We start from the raw sequence: 13,691 nt of genomic DNA, 5'->3' as shown, positions 1-13,691 counted from the left end.
TTGACCCTAAGATCCCTCATGGCATCATAACATTGCATTTGCATCTTGCCTCAAGGATCATAAGCGTCTTGGCTTTTACCCTAGGGTGGGAACCTTTTTGAGTTGGTTGTAGATCACCAAGCATGCTTGAATTGTATATTATTGCTTTTCTAATTTTATTTACTAACCAAAAGCACAAAAATATGTCACTAACATCTTTTGTTTGTAGCTTGAGCAGTCACAAGTTCCAAAGCTTCTAAGAGATCCTAGGTGCATTGATATGGTCAAGGGAAGATGAAAGCAAGCATGGAAATGGTCCCAAAGCTCTCATCCATCAAATATGCCTCCCAAGTATCTCAATTCATCATTTTGATCAAAGCAAACCAAAGGGTTTGAGGTTTGTTTCCCAAGGAAACCCTAATTCATCTTTTCATCAACTGTGCCTTGCTCATGAAGCAACCTCAACCTATGGTCAAATGCAATCAAGGTAAGTTCTTTCAATCATTATTTCATGCATATTTGAACTTATTTTAAGTGTCCTCAATCATCAATTCATCAAGATATGAGGTGTGGACTTGAGAAGTTGATCAGTTAATTCACCTGACTATTTGGAAGTGCACTGAGACCTAACTTTTGATGTGTTTGTCAAATGAGATGACCCCAAGATCCAAAATGTTCTTAAGAACCATATGAACAACTTTCATGTTCATCAAAAATTGATTTTAAGCTTGGAAGGTCATCATCCATTTCAAAACATTATAGGTCATTTTGACTGAAACCCTAATTTTGGGTCAACTTCCCAAGGACATAACTCATTCATTTTTCATGATTTTGAGATGGGATCAAATTAATTGGAAAGCTTAAGATGTCTAATTCAATTGTTATGTTGAGAAAAAGTTCAAAATACTAAAAGAAATGCATGTGATAATGCAAAACATTATAGGTCACTTTGGACCAATGGCATTGAAATGTGAAAAAGTCCAACTTCAAGTGCCCATAATGTCTTCATCAAAAATCCAAATTATGCAAAATTTAAGTCCAAATTTATTTCCTTGAAAAGATATACAACTTTTATGTTGAAGGTTTTGTCATTTGGAGCTTGCATCATTGAAACAGAGGTGCTTAAAGTTTGGCTATTTTTGAAAATCTCACATGTACATGTTTTGCACCCTACACTTCATGATCATTTTTCATCAATTTCCAATTGTCAAATGAAGTTTTGATCAACATAACAAATGATCCTCATGCAAAAAGCTTTCCAACCATTACTCATAAGGTTGCGTTTCAAGAATGGACATGGCATTTTCGAAAGCATGAACATATTGGTGCATTTTTGAAAATCTTTTAAATTTGCATCGCATGAGCTAAACATACACCATCTACACGTCCAATTTACATCTGTTGATGATTAGCTTGCAAATCCAAGTGGAATTGGGCCCTCCATGCGCCTGTACAGGCCCATGCATGGAGGCCCTTGCCATCCATGCAATGAAATGTTCATGGATCACAGCCATTGCCTTGCTATAAATAAGTGCCTTATGCTCCTCATTTTAGTAACTTGAAGGCGCCCTAAATGCTGCACGATTGATTCCTCACCCATACTCAAAGGAACTCACCATTTTCTCTCAAATTTTTCAGATTTAAACTTCAATTTCATTGATTGATTTTTAGATCTAAAGTTCCTAAACCTTGCTCACATTAATCCATAGATCACACTGCAAGCTTAATCACCAAGAAATCATGCTCTCAAACTCTGCAAATCAGAGGTTTACTTCATATTTTATTTTCTTCGAATCCACTAATATATTGCTTGTTTCTTGTTGTTGCTGTGTTGTCTGAAGTCCTCTTAATAGAGGCAATCGTTTAGAGTTTTAAATTATCAAATTCCAACAAGTTCAGTTGAACACCATAGAAATTCATGCTCGGATTCCTCTTACTATGGAAGCCTATAGCGAATTTGGTTGGTACAGGGGTGATGTACATCACCCCAGCTTTCGTTTGGTACCTGGATTGTGGCTTTTCATGCACTTTTATTTCTTTGCAACTTTTGCCTTCGCCGGAAGCTGGCCGAAGAAGACGGTGGTGTACACCACCGTCTGGTCTCCAGATCATATCTGGACCGTGCATTTGTGTTTCCAGATCAGATCTCATCCACTCAATGTTATGACTTTTTAATTGGCAGCATGTGATGCATTGACTCACGTGTATGGTGGAAGCGCGCTCAGGAGCCACACGATTTGCCAGCTCAATTAATGAGCTCTGCATCCAACGCTCCACGCTTTTTGTTATTTTTAAATTCTGATTTTAATTTTCTTTTATTTCTTTTAATTCCATTTTATTTTAAAAATTCATATCTCCTTCATTATTGGTCCAAAATATGTGAGACCAATTGCATTTTTCTTCTTTTAATTTCTAGTTTCTAAAAATAATTTTTAATATTTTTTATTTTCTCATTTGATATTTTTTAGGAATTTTCTCTTTTTTGGTTATTTTTAGTTCATTTAAAATAGTTTTTGATATTCAAAAAATACAAAAATATTTTTTCCAACCTCTTTGAATGATGATAGATCTATGAAAAATATTCTTATCAATTTATTAATTGATTTGAGATTTTAATTCAATTAGGTTATTTTTATGCATTTTAATTGATTAAAAATAGTTTCTGACTTCTAAAAATGCTGAATTTTTTTGTCAAACTTTGTTTGACCTTGTTGAACTTAGGATAATTCACTTGGACTTTTCAAAGTTGATTTGAAGTGAGTTTGAAGTTTGACCTTTCTTTATTATTTTAATTCAAGTATTATTTTACTTTTGAAAAATACCAAAAATATTTTATTTGTTTCTTGACTTCTAATCTTCATTTTGCTTATGTTTACTATTGTTTGACCTTGATATTCTCTATCTTTGGTCAATGCTTGTTGATTATCTCATTCCATTTCCATTAATGTACTTTAATATTCATCTTCTTCTTCTTCTTCTTTTTCTTTTTTGATCAATGAGTTAAAGATTGGTGGTTAGCCTTGATACATGGGAGGTTTAACCTTCCTTGATTCAAATCTAATTCAACTTGATCATGGATCAAGTGAATGACTTTGCATTAAGGATAGGTTGCTTCCTAATCAAGCAAAGAACCTAAATCAATACAAGATCATTTCTCATCTTCTTTTGGCATGGCTGTAGCGGGGTATTCGTTACCATTAGAAATATTGACTAAATCCAAGGTAAATCATACAAGTCGAGTCGCCACCGCACTTCTATTTATCCAAAGGAATGGTTAGAAAGCGAACAAAAACCTAATAGTTTTAACAAAAACTAGTAAAAGAAACAGAGATCTGGGTAAGGGGGTTGGTTATGCAATGGGAAGGTGTTAGGTACCCAAAACATCCTAGGTACTCCTAGGGAGCCCTTTTCATACTTGTTGTAAGGTTGCTGTCTTTTTTATGAAAATTTGTTTGTGCAAACATGATTGAAGAGATGAGAGGAGAATATACAAGTTAATTACAATTTGTGTTTGGATGGATAAACCCATTGCCTACGTACCATCTTAAAAAGATCAGGATCAAAACCTCGTAGTTCGGGGTAAAAATCTCAAAATGAGTGAGTGGGTTGATTGGTCCAAAAGCCTTAAGGTCTTTTGCTATCCAAGGGAGAAAACTCAATCTAAAAACCACAAATCCACCATGTGAGGATAGCTTCAACATACTAGTGAGGGGTTAACCCTATAATAAGCATGGAAGACTCATTGTCCATCACTAAGGATATAGGTGAGCATTATATCTACCTCAAGGATAACTCAAACCTAATAGCTAAAGGTTATGGAAAATTTGATTAAGGAAGTGGCCGTTGAAACCACAAAAAGACATTTGAATGGGTTATATTTACCAATTAGAAGTATATACAAAATGGTCAAAGTTGACTTAAAGATTCAATTCAAAATAAGTATTGTAGAAAAAGAAAGTTTGAAAATCAAAAGCATAAGGCTTAGGTTTCTAATGTTTGAAAACAATGGTAAAATGTTTGCACAAAAGGTTTTGGCTTGGGTTAGAGTGGAGAGAAGAAGAAGAAGGGCTAAGTCCTTAGTAACACAAAAAAAGAGGAGGGATGAAGAATCAAAACCACAATGGAGTCCCTCTCTTGAGATCATATTGATGATCCAAGTAGCTCCCATCCTTTGGAATAGGCAACCATAAAGCATAAGCAACCAAACAAGTCTCTTAAGAGATCCTCAATGTATCTTGTGTCTTTCAATTGGGATGAGCATGGCAATGGTCCTCCAATTAAGCTCAAATGGAAACTCCTAGCACAAAAGCACACACATCAAAAGTTCCATGAAGTAAAACAAGAATGGACAAGAGTGAGTTTAGAGATTTGGTCCTTCTAATCCATCTTCATCATTAAGATCCTTTTACTCCAATTTTGCATAAGGAAGGTCCTAGAATCTAAGTCCAATTCTCCATTTCTTTGCATAGGGAAAGTCCTAGAAACTAAGTCCATTTCATTGCATTTGGTTCACAACAATCAAATCAAAAACACAAGCACAATAATATATACACAATTATGTGCTCAAGTGAGCAAAAGGCAAATGGCATTAACATAAACATGTGCTCAAGTGAGCAAAGAGAAAATCAAATGGATAATATGTGCAAAGATAGTAAATTGCATCAAAGTAAATTGCATAAAGTAAATGTTAATTGTCAATAGTTAGTGTTAGTAGTTAGTGTGCCATAAGGAAAATTTAGCGCTATGTTAAGCAATCGTAATTGGACTTATGTAGAAGTCACAACTATCTGAGGCCGGTCAATAATAATGTAGGCAATAAACACAAGTTAGGAGTCTTGATTAGTGAACCAAGTCCCAACAATTTGCCATGCCAAAAAAAGAAAATGAGAATTGATCTTGTATTGGTTTAAGCCTTCTGCATGATATAGAAGACAACCTATCCTTAATGCAAAGCCATTCACTTGATCAATTGATCAAGATGAATTAGATTTGAATCAAGGAAGATTAAATCTCCCTAACCAATGCTAACTTATCAACCTTCAACTCATTGATCAAGAAGAAAAGAAGTAGAAGAAGAAGAAGGAGAAGATGGATAAGAGAAATGGAAATGGCAAAATTAAAGTGCATTAAATGAAATACAATGTGTCAATCCTCATATGTTGACCAATGACATGGAAAGTCAAGGTCAAACAATCAAAAACAGAAGTGAGATGAAGATTGGAAGTCAAGAAATGAATAAAATATTTTTGGCATTTTTTAATATTTAAAATAAACTTGAATTAAAAATAAATAGAAAGGTCAAACGTCAAAATTACTTCAAATCAACCTTGGAAGGTCCAAATAATTTATCCTAAGTTCAACAAGGTGAAAATAAGTTTGACAAATTTTTTTAGCATTTTTAAAAGTCAGAAACTATTTTTAATCAATTAAAAATGAATAAAAATAACCTAATTGAACTAAAATCTCAAATAAATCTCAAATAAATTCAAAAATTGATGAGAATATTTTTCATAGATCCATCATCATTCAAATAGGTTAGGAAAATATTTTTGCATTTTTTGAATATCAAAAACTATTTAAAATGAATAAAAAATAACCAGAAAAGAGAAAATTCACAAAAAATATCAAATGATGAAATAAAAAATATTAAAAATCAGAAATAGAAACTATAATTTATTTGGGAAATAATGCAATTGGCCCCATAATTTTTGGATTAAAAATGAAGGAGATATTGATTTTTGAAATAAAAGGAATTAAAGAAAAGAAAATTAGAAAATAGGAAAAGAAAAAAAACAAGGAGCGTTGGATCTGAGCTCATTAATTGAGCTGACAAATCACACGCTCCTGAGGCGCGCGTCTATGGTGATCCACAGTCAATGCAAGCACATGGAAAACAAATAAAAGTCATAACAATGGATGATCAGGATTCGATCTGGGAACAAGATCACACGGCCAAGATTCAAACTGGGAACAGGCGGCCACCTGAGCCACCTTCTTCTCCGGCGAGCCTGCAGATTCCGGCCAGTTTTGCAGGTTTTCAAACCTCCATGGAAATGCACGATCCTTATACCAAAATGAAGCTGGGGTGATGTACATCACCCCTGTAACCTTGAATCACACTCAAGATTCCTATAAATGGAGAAATCTGAGGTGGAAGATTCAGGTATGGAAAATGCAGATCAAGGAAAAGCAAAATTGAAGCTACCACTAGCTTGCCTCTCAAGTGAGGACTTCAGAAAACATTAGATCCAAGCAAAAAGGTCCATGGATGATGAGAATCGAAGAAAATACCAATTGGAGTGTGAGCTTGAGTTCTGGTAATTTGAGCACAATCCCTTGCTTGCTTGGCTAAAACAGAAGTTCAATGAGATGAATGATGAAGGTCTAGAAGCATTAGATCTAAGAATTCAACTAGATGAAGTTGAATTTTAGATCTGAAAATTTTGAAGAGAAATGGAACTTGCTCCTTTAGTGATGGTTATAGAGAGAATTCTGCAGCATTTCAGGTTGAATTGGGCGTGTGAAATGAATGGAATGAGGTCTCTATTTATAGAGGAAGTGGCAAGAAGCTTGTGATCAATCCGTGTGCATGGCATGTGAAGTTTCATTGCATGGGCTTGCATGATCATGCACAAGGCCCAAAAACAATGCCAAATGAATTATGAGCATCAGCCAAATGAATTTGGACGTGTGACTTGCAAGGCAATTGCTTATGCACCAAGATTTCAAGTGAATTCCTCATTTGTACCTAAACATTCATCTCTTTGAAATTCTCAATTAAAAAATCCAAACATGATCATGTGAGTAATGGTTGGAAAGGTCTTTGTATAAGGAATAAATGTTATGTTGGACAAAAACTCATTTGAAGTGTGGAAATTTATGAAATTTGAGTTTAAAGTGCAAGGTGCAAGATATGTCAAGGCAAGGTTTCTAAAATTGGCCAACATTCAAGCCCTTCTGTTTTGATGATGCAAGCTTCAAATGGAAAATCTTCCAACATCAAAGTTGTAGATATTTTCAAGAAAATCAAAATGGTCTTAAATTTTGCATCATTTGGATTTTTGATGAAAGAGTTATGGGCACTTGAAGTTGGACTTTTTTGCCTTTTAATGCCTTTGGTCAAAAAGGACCTATAATGTCTTGCATTATCACATGTATTTCCTTTGAGATTTTGAAATTTTGTTCAGCATAACATTTGAAGTATACATCTTAATCTTTCCAATGCATTTGATCCCACCTCAAAATCATAAAAAATGAATGCGTTATGTCCTTGGGAAGTTGACCCACAATTAGGGTTTCAGTCAAAATGACCTATAATGTATTGGAATGGAAGATGGTCTTCCAAGCTTCAAATCAATTTTTTATGAACATGAAAGTTGTTCATATTGTCCTTAAGAACATTTTTGATTTGGGAACCATCTCTATTTGACCAACACATAAAAGGTTAGGTCTCAATGCATTTCAAAATAGTCAGATGAATTGACTGATCAACTTCTCAAGTCCACAACCCATATCTTGATGAATTGAGGATTGAGGATACTCAAATAAGTTCAAATATGCATGAGATGAAGAGTTAAAGAACTTCCCTTGATTATATTTGATCATGGACTGAGGTTGCTTTAGGAGCAAGGCATTGTGGTGCACAGATGAATTAAGGCTTCCTTGAAGAACAAACCTCAAATCCTTTGACTTGCTTTGATAAAAAATGATGAATTGATATACTTGGGGGGAATATTTGATGGATGAGAGCTTTGAGAACCATTACCATGCTTGCTATCATCTCTTCTTGACCATGTCTTTGTACCAATGATCTCCTAGAAGCTTTGGACCTTGTGATTTCTCAAGCTACAAACAAAAGATGTTAGTGACATATTTTTGTGCTTTTGGTTAGTAAACAAAATGATAAAAGCAATGATATACAATTCAAGCATGCTTGGTGATCTCAAACCACTCACAAGAGATCCCACCCAAAGGCAAAGGGAACCAAGATGCTAAAGATCCTTGAGGCTATGCAAATGCAATGTTATGATGCCATGAGGGATCTTAGGGCCAAAATTGGGGTCTTACAATGGCAAGTTGTAGGAGCATAATTCACTAATCAAGATCTCTAACTTGTGTTGTTGCCTATATTATTATTGACCGGCCTCAGATAGTTGTGACTTCTACATAAGTCCAATTACGATTGCTTAACATAGCGCTAAATAGCCTTATGGCACACTAACTCTAACACTAACCATTAACCATTAACATTTAATTCTTGCACTTTACATTTATGTAATTTACTATTCTTGTACATATTATTCATTTGCTTTTGCTCTTTGCTCATTTGAGCACATGTTTATGTTAATGCAATTTGCCTTTTGCTCACTTGAGCACATAATTGTGTATATATTATTGTGCTTGTGCTTTTGTTTTGATTGTTGTGGACCAAATGCAAAAATGGACAAAAAGGACTTAGATTCTAGGATATACCCTATGCAAAATGGAGTAAAAAGGCCTTAATGTTGAAGATGGATTAGAATGACTAAATCTCTAAACTCACTCTTGTCCATTCTTGATTTACTTCATGGAACTTTTTGATGTGTGTGCTTTTGTGCTAGGGATTCCTATTTGAGCCATATTGAAGAACCATTGTCATGTGCTTTAAAAGAAAGATACAAGAGCCATTGGAAGATTCCTAAGAGCTTTGCTTGCTTGATTTATTGCTTGAGTATATACTTATTTGCTTTCTTATTCCAAAGGAAGGGAGCTACTTGGATCATCAATATGATCTCAAGAGAAGAACTCCATTTATGGTCTTGTTTCTTATCCTTCATCTCTAGTATGATTAGGACTTTTGCCATTCTTCTTCTTCCCTCCACTCTAACCCAAGCCAAAATTTTTGTGCAAACATTAACACTTCTTTTCAAACATTAGAAACCTAAGCATTATGCTTTTGATTTTCAAACTCCTTTTCATAACACTTGTTTTGAATTGAATCTTGAAGTCAACTTTGACCATACTTTGTAAATACTTTTCATTGGTAAATATAACTCATTCAAATGCTTTCATGGTTTCAATGGCCACTTCCTTATCAAAAACTTTTTTCATAACCAATAGCTATTAAGTTTGAGTTATCCTTGAGGTAGATATAATACTCACCTATATCCTTAGTGATGGACAAAGAGTCTTCCATGCTTATTATATGGTTAACCCCTCACTAGCATGTTGAAGCTATCCTCACATGGTGGATTTGTGTTTTTAGGTTGAGTTTTCTCCCTTGGATAACAAAAGACCTTAAGGCTTTTGGACCCAATCAATTCACCTACTTGTTTTGAGATTTTTACCCCGAACTATGAGGTTTTGATCCTAATCTTTTTTAAGATGGTACGTAGGCAATGGGTCTATCCATTCAAACACAAAATTGTAAATAACTTGTATATTCTCTTCTCATCTCCCCAATCATGTTTGCACAAACAGATTTTTCACAAAATACCAACCTTACAAGAAATGTGAAAAGGGATCCCTAGGAGTACCTAGGATGTTTTGGGTGCTTAAAACCTTCCCATTGCATAACCAACCCCCTTACCCCGATCTCTGACATTTTTACTCGTTTTTGATTCGATAAAACTATTAGGTTTTTGTTCGCTTTCCAACCATTCCTTTGGATAAATAGAAGTGCGGTGGCGACTCGACTTGTATGGTTTAGTTTTGATTTAGTCAATAAATCTAAAGGTAACGAATACCCCGCTACAGCTCCTACTAGATAAGATCTAAATTTGTCTATAGCGAAAACTACAGCGAGTAATTCCTTTTCAGTTGTTGCGTAGTTGAGTTGTGCAACGTCTAGGGTTCTCTTGGCATAATAAATGGCATGTAATTTTTTATCTTTCCTTTGTCCTAGAACGGCTCCAACGGCATAATCACTAGCGTCACACATTATCTCAAAAGGTTCTGACCAATCAGGGGGCTTCATAATAGGTGTTGATACTAATGCTTGCTTTAAAAGATTAAATGCTTCATTACATTTTTCATTGAAAATGAATTCAGCATCTTTCATTAAAAGGCCAATTAAGGGTTTAGTTATTTTGGAGAAGTCCTTGATAAAACGCCGGTAAAATCCAGCGTGTCCAAGAAAACTTCGAACTTCTCTGATAGTTTTGGGTGGTTTTAGGTTCTCTATAACTTCTATCTTAGCTCTATCTACATCTATACCATTTTCGGAAACTATATGTCCTAAAACAATTTCTTCGGTTACCATGAAATGACATTTTTCCCAGTTTAGCACGAGGTTCACCTCCACGCATCTCTCCAGGATTTTCTCAATGTTAGCAAGACAATTGTGGAAATCAAATCCGCAAACCGAGAAATCGTCCATAAACACTTCCATGATACCATCTAGGTAATCTGCAAAGATTGACATCATGCAACGTTGGAAAGTGGCTGGGGCATTACAGAGGCCGAATGGCATTCGTTTGTAGGCAAAAGTTCCATAAGGGCATGTGAAGGTAGTTTTTTCTTGATCTTCGGGGTGGATAGGTATTTGGAAGAATCCAGAGTATCCATCTAGATAGCAGAAGTAAGAGTGTCTAGCTAGACGCTCCAACATCTGATCTATAAATGGTAAAGGGAAATGATCCGTTCTGGTTGCTTTATTTAACTTTCTATAATCTATACACATCCGCCATCCTCCTTCTAACTGTTTTGCTACATGTTCGCCTTTATCATTTTGCACAACCGTGATGCCTCCCTTTTTAGGTACTACATGCATAGGGCTCACCCACTTACTATCCGAGATCTGATATATTGTACCTGCCTCAAGTAACTTAAGAAATTCTTTTTTAACAACATCACTCATTATAGGGTTTATTCTTCTCTGATGTTCTCTGGAGGGTTTTGAATCTTCTTCGAGCGAAATCTGATGCATGCATATGGATGGGCTTATACCTTTCAGGTCAGAGATATTATATCCTAAGGCTGAGGGATATCTTCGTAAAACATCTAAAAGTTGGTCTGTTTCCTCTTGGCTCAAGGTAGCACTGATTATAACTGGACGGTTCATCTCTTCATCGAGGCACTTATATCTCAGGTTCTTAGGCAATTCCTTAAGTTTTAAGGTTGGTTTCTTAGGGCATTGCATAGGATCTGGGGTAAGGGATAAACATTCGTTAAGGTTATCATCGATGTAGGGTTTTCTAAAGTCATCATCTTCCATTATGGGGGTTGATGGTAACTTAATTGTTTTTATGATTTCTTCTTGTTCTAATTCTCTAACGCACTCATCAATGTTATTTAAGGCATAACATGCGTCTCCCATCACAGGTGCCATAAGAAATTTCGAAAGTATAAATTCTATTTTCTCGTCACTTACCTCAAAGGTCAACTTTCCTCTCTTGACATCTATTATGGCTCCTGCAGTTGATAAGAATGGTCTACCCAGAAGAATTGGTATATCATTGTCCTCTTTGATGTCCATGACAACAAAATCAGTAGGGATAAATAACTGACCTATCCTAACAGGGACATCTTCTAAAATGCCTATCGGATACTTCAAAGATCTGTCGGCTAACTGAAGTGACATCTTAGTAGGCTGTAATTCTCCTAAGCTTAACCTCTCACAAACTGCTAAAGGAATTAAGCTCACACTAGCTCCTAGGTCTAGAAAAGCTTTTTCGATGACATGACTTCCCAAAAGACAAGGAATGGAGAAATTTCCAGGATCTTTATCCTTTTTGGATAACTTATTCTCGGAAATAGAATTGCATTCCAAGGGTTTCAGATCATCAAGTCTACGTTTGTTGGTAAGGATGTCTTTGACAAACTTTGCATAAGAATGTATTTGGGTGATGGCTTCTGTGAAAGGGATTTCTACGTGAAATTTTTCTATAACCTTAATAAATTTCTGATACTGGTTATTGATCTGGGTTTGTTTGAGTCTTTGCGGATAGGGTATAGGTGGTTTATACGGCGGGGGTGGTACATAAGCTTTATCTTTAGGTTCTTCTCCTTTTTCTTGACCTTCCTGTTTTTCAGATTCCTCTGGTTCTTTTACTTCGTCCGGGGGTTTGGTATATTCCTTAGAAGTTTTGGGTTCGCTCAATCTTGGGTTTGGTGGCTCATCATAAGCGTTCCCACTTCGTAGGGTAATGACATTGGCTTGCCCTCTCGGATTCTGTTGAGGTTGTCTACGGAACTGTCCTCCAGGTGTGGTCTGGGGGGCTTGGTTTAAAGCTACCTGAGAGATCTGGGTTTCAAGCATCTTGGTGTGAGTAACTATTTGGTCAACCTTGGTTCGTAACTGAGTAATCAATTCGTTAACGTGAATGTTTTGGTTCATGAACTCTTTGTTTTGTTGGGTTTGAGCAGTGACATAATTTTCCATAATTTTCTCAAGGCTCGGCTTTGGTGGCATAGGTTGCATAGGTTGATTTGGTCTTGGGGCTTGGTAACCTGTTTGTCTCGGAGGTGCGTTATTTTGGATAGGGTTATTGTTCTTATAGGAGAAGTTCGGGTGATTCCTCCATCCAGGGTTATAAGTATTCGAGTATGGGTTCCCTTGGGTGTAGTTCACTTTCTCAGAGTGGGTTTCATTTAATAGACTGCATTCTGCAGATTGGTGTCCTTTGGTTCCACATATCTCACAATCCGATAAAACCGCGGCTGCAGTATTCAGGTTTATGCACATATGCTCGACTTTAAGGGATAATGCGTCCATTTTAGCTTGCATCATGTCTATAGAGCTTAGTTCATGTACTCCTACTTGGGCTTCTTTCTTCTCAACTGTCGCTCGTTCGAATCCCCATGATTGATGGTTTTGAGCCATATCTTCGATGAGGGCACTAGATTCAGGGTAAGGTTTGTTCATCAGCGCACCGCCTGCGGCAGCGTCGATGGTCATCATAGTGTTATAGTGAAGTCCATTATAGAAGGTCTGAATGATTAACCAATTTTATAAATCATGATGTGGGCATGCTCTTAACAGCTCTTTATATCTCTCCCAAGCTTCGAACAACGATTCTCCTTGGTTCTGGGTAAATCTAGTTATATGGTTTCAAAGAACGGCGGTCTTACTTGGGGGAAAGTATCTAGCAAGGAATACTCTTCTAAGGTTATCCCAAGTCGTAATGGAATTGGGTGGAAGGGAATCTAACCATGATAGGGCTTTATCTCTGAGGGAAAAAGGGAATAATCTTAAACGGATTGCCTCAGGAGAAGCTCCATTGGTTTTAAAAGTGTCTGCTAATTGGAGAAAGATTTTTAAATGTTGGTTTGGGTTCTCAGTAGCGAGACCTGCGAATTGTCATTGTTGCACTAGTTGCAACAGGGAGGGTTTAAGTTCGAAATTATTAGCTGGGATGGTTGGGTTTACTATACTAGAACTAGGTTCTTCGTTGGATGGTTGGGCGAAATCCTTAAGAGGTCTTTGGTTTTGATCTTCATCCATAGCTCTCCTAATTCTATGGAAGAATAAACGTGCGCGAGCGTAACGTTCAGGTTCCGCCAGGGGGTATACTAAGCTTCTGGTGCTGCGAGTTCTTCGCATTGACCGGCGGGTAATAACCTAAGTCTAAACGATATAACAACAGGGTATGAAATTTGACGAAATTGGTCCCCGACAACGGCGCCAAAAACTTGATGCGTGCTTTTCGCAAGTATACGAACACGTCAGAGTAATATAGAAGATTGTCGAATCGACAGAGACCAAGTGTCAATCTATCGTTATCTATTGTTAT

At 36.3% G+C, this 13,691-nt stretch overlaps 1 non-coding gene across 1 annotated transcript; it reads left to right on the top strand.

Moving 5' to 3' along the window:
- Window positions 1-12,911: 12,911 nt before the first annotated feature.
- Window positions 12,912-13,018, top strand: LOC127098941 (small nucleolar RNA R71). Its single transcript, XR_007793624.1, has one exon. It is a non-coding gene; the product is annotated as a small nucleolar RNA R71 (small nucleolar RNA).
- The last annotated feature ends 673 nt before the right edge of the window (window positions 13,019-13,691 follow it).

The sequence above is a fragment of the Lathyrus oleraceus genome, chromosome 6 (genome assembly GCF_024323335.1).
Source record: "Lathyrus oleraceus cultivar Zhongwan6 chromosome 6, CAAS_Psat_ZW6_1.0, whole genome shotgun sequence".
NCBI lineage: Eukaryota > Viridiplantae > Streptophyta > Magnoliopsida > Fabales > Fabaceae > Lathyrus > Lathyrus oleraceus.
The sequence above is the reverse complement of the archived record's forward strand: the minus strand, read 5'-3'. Positions and strand labels throughout refer to the sequence as shown.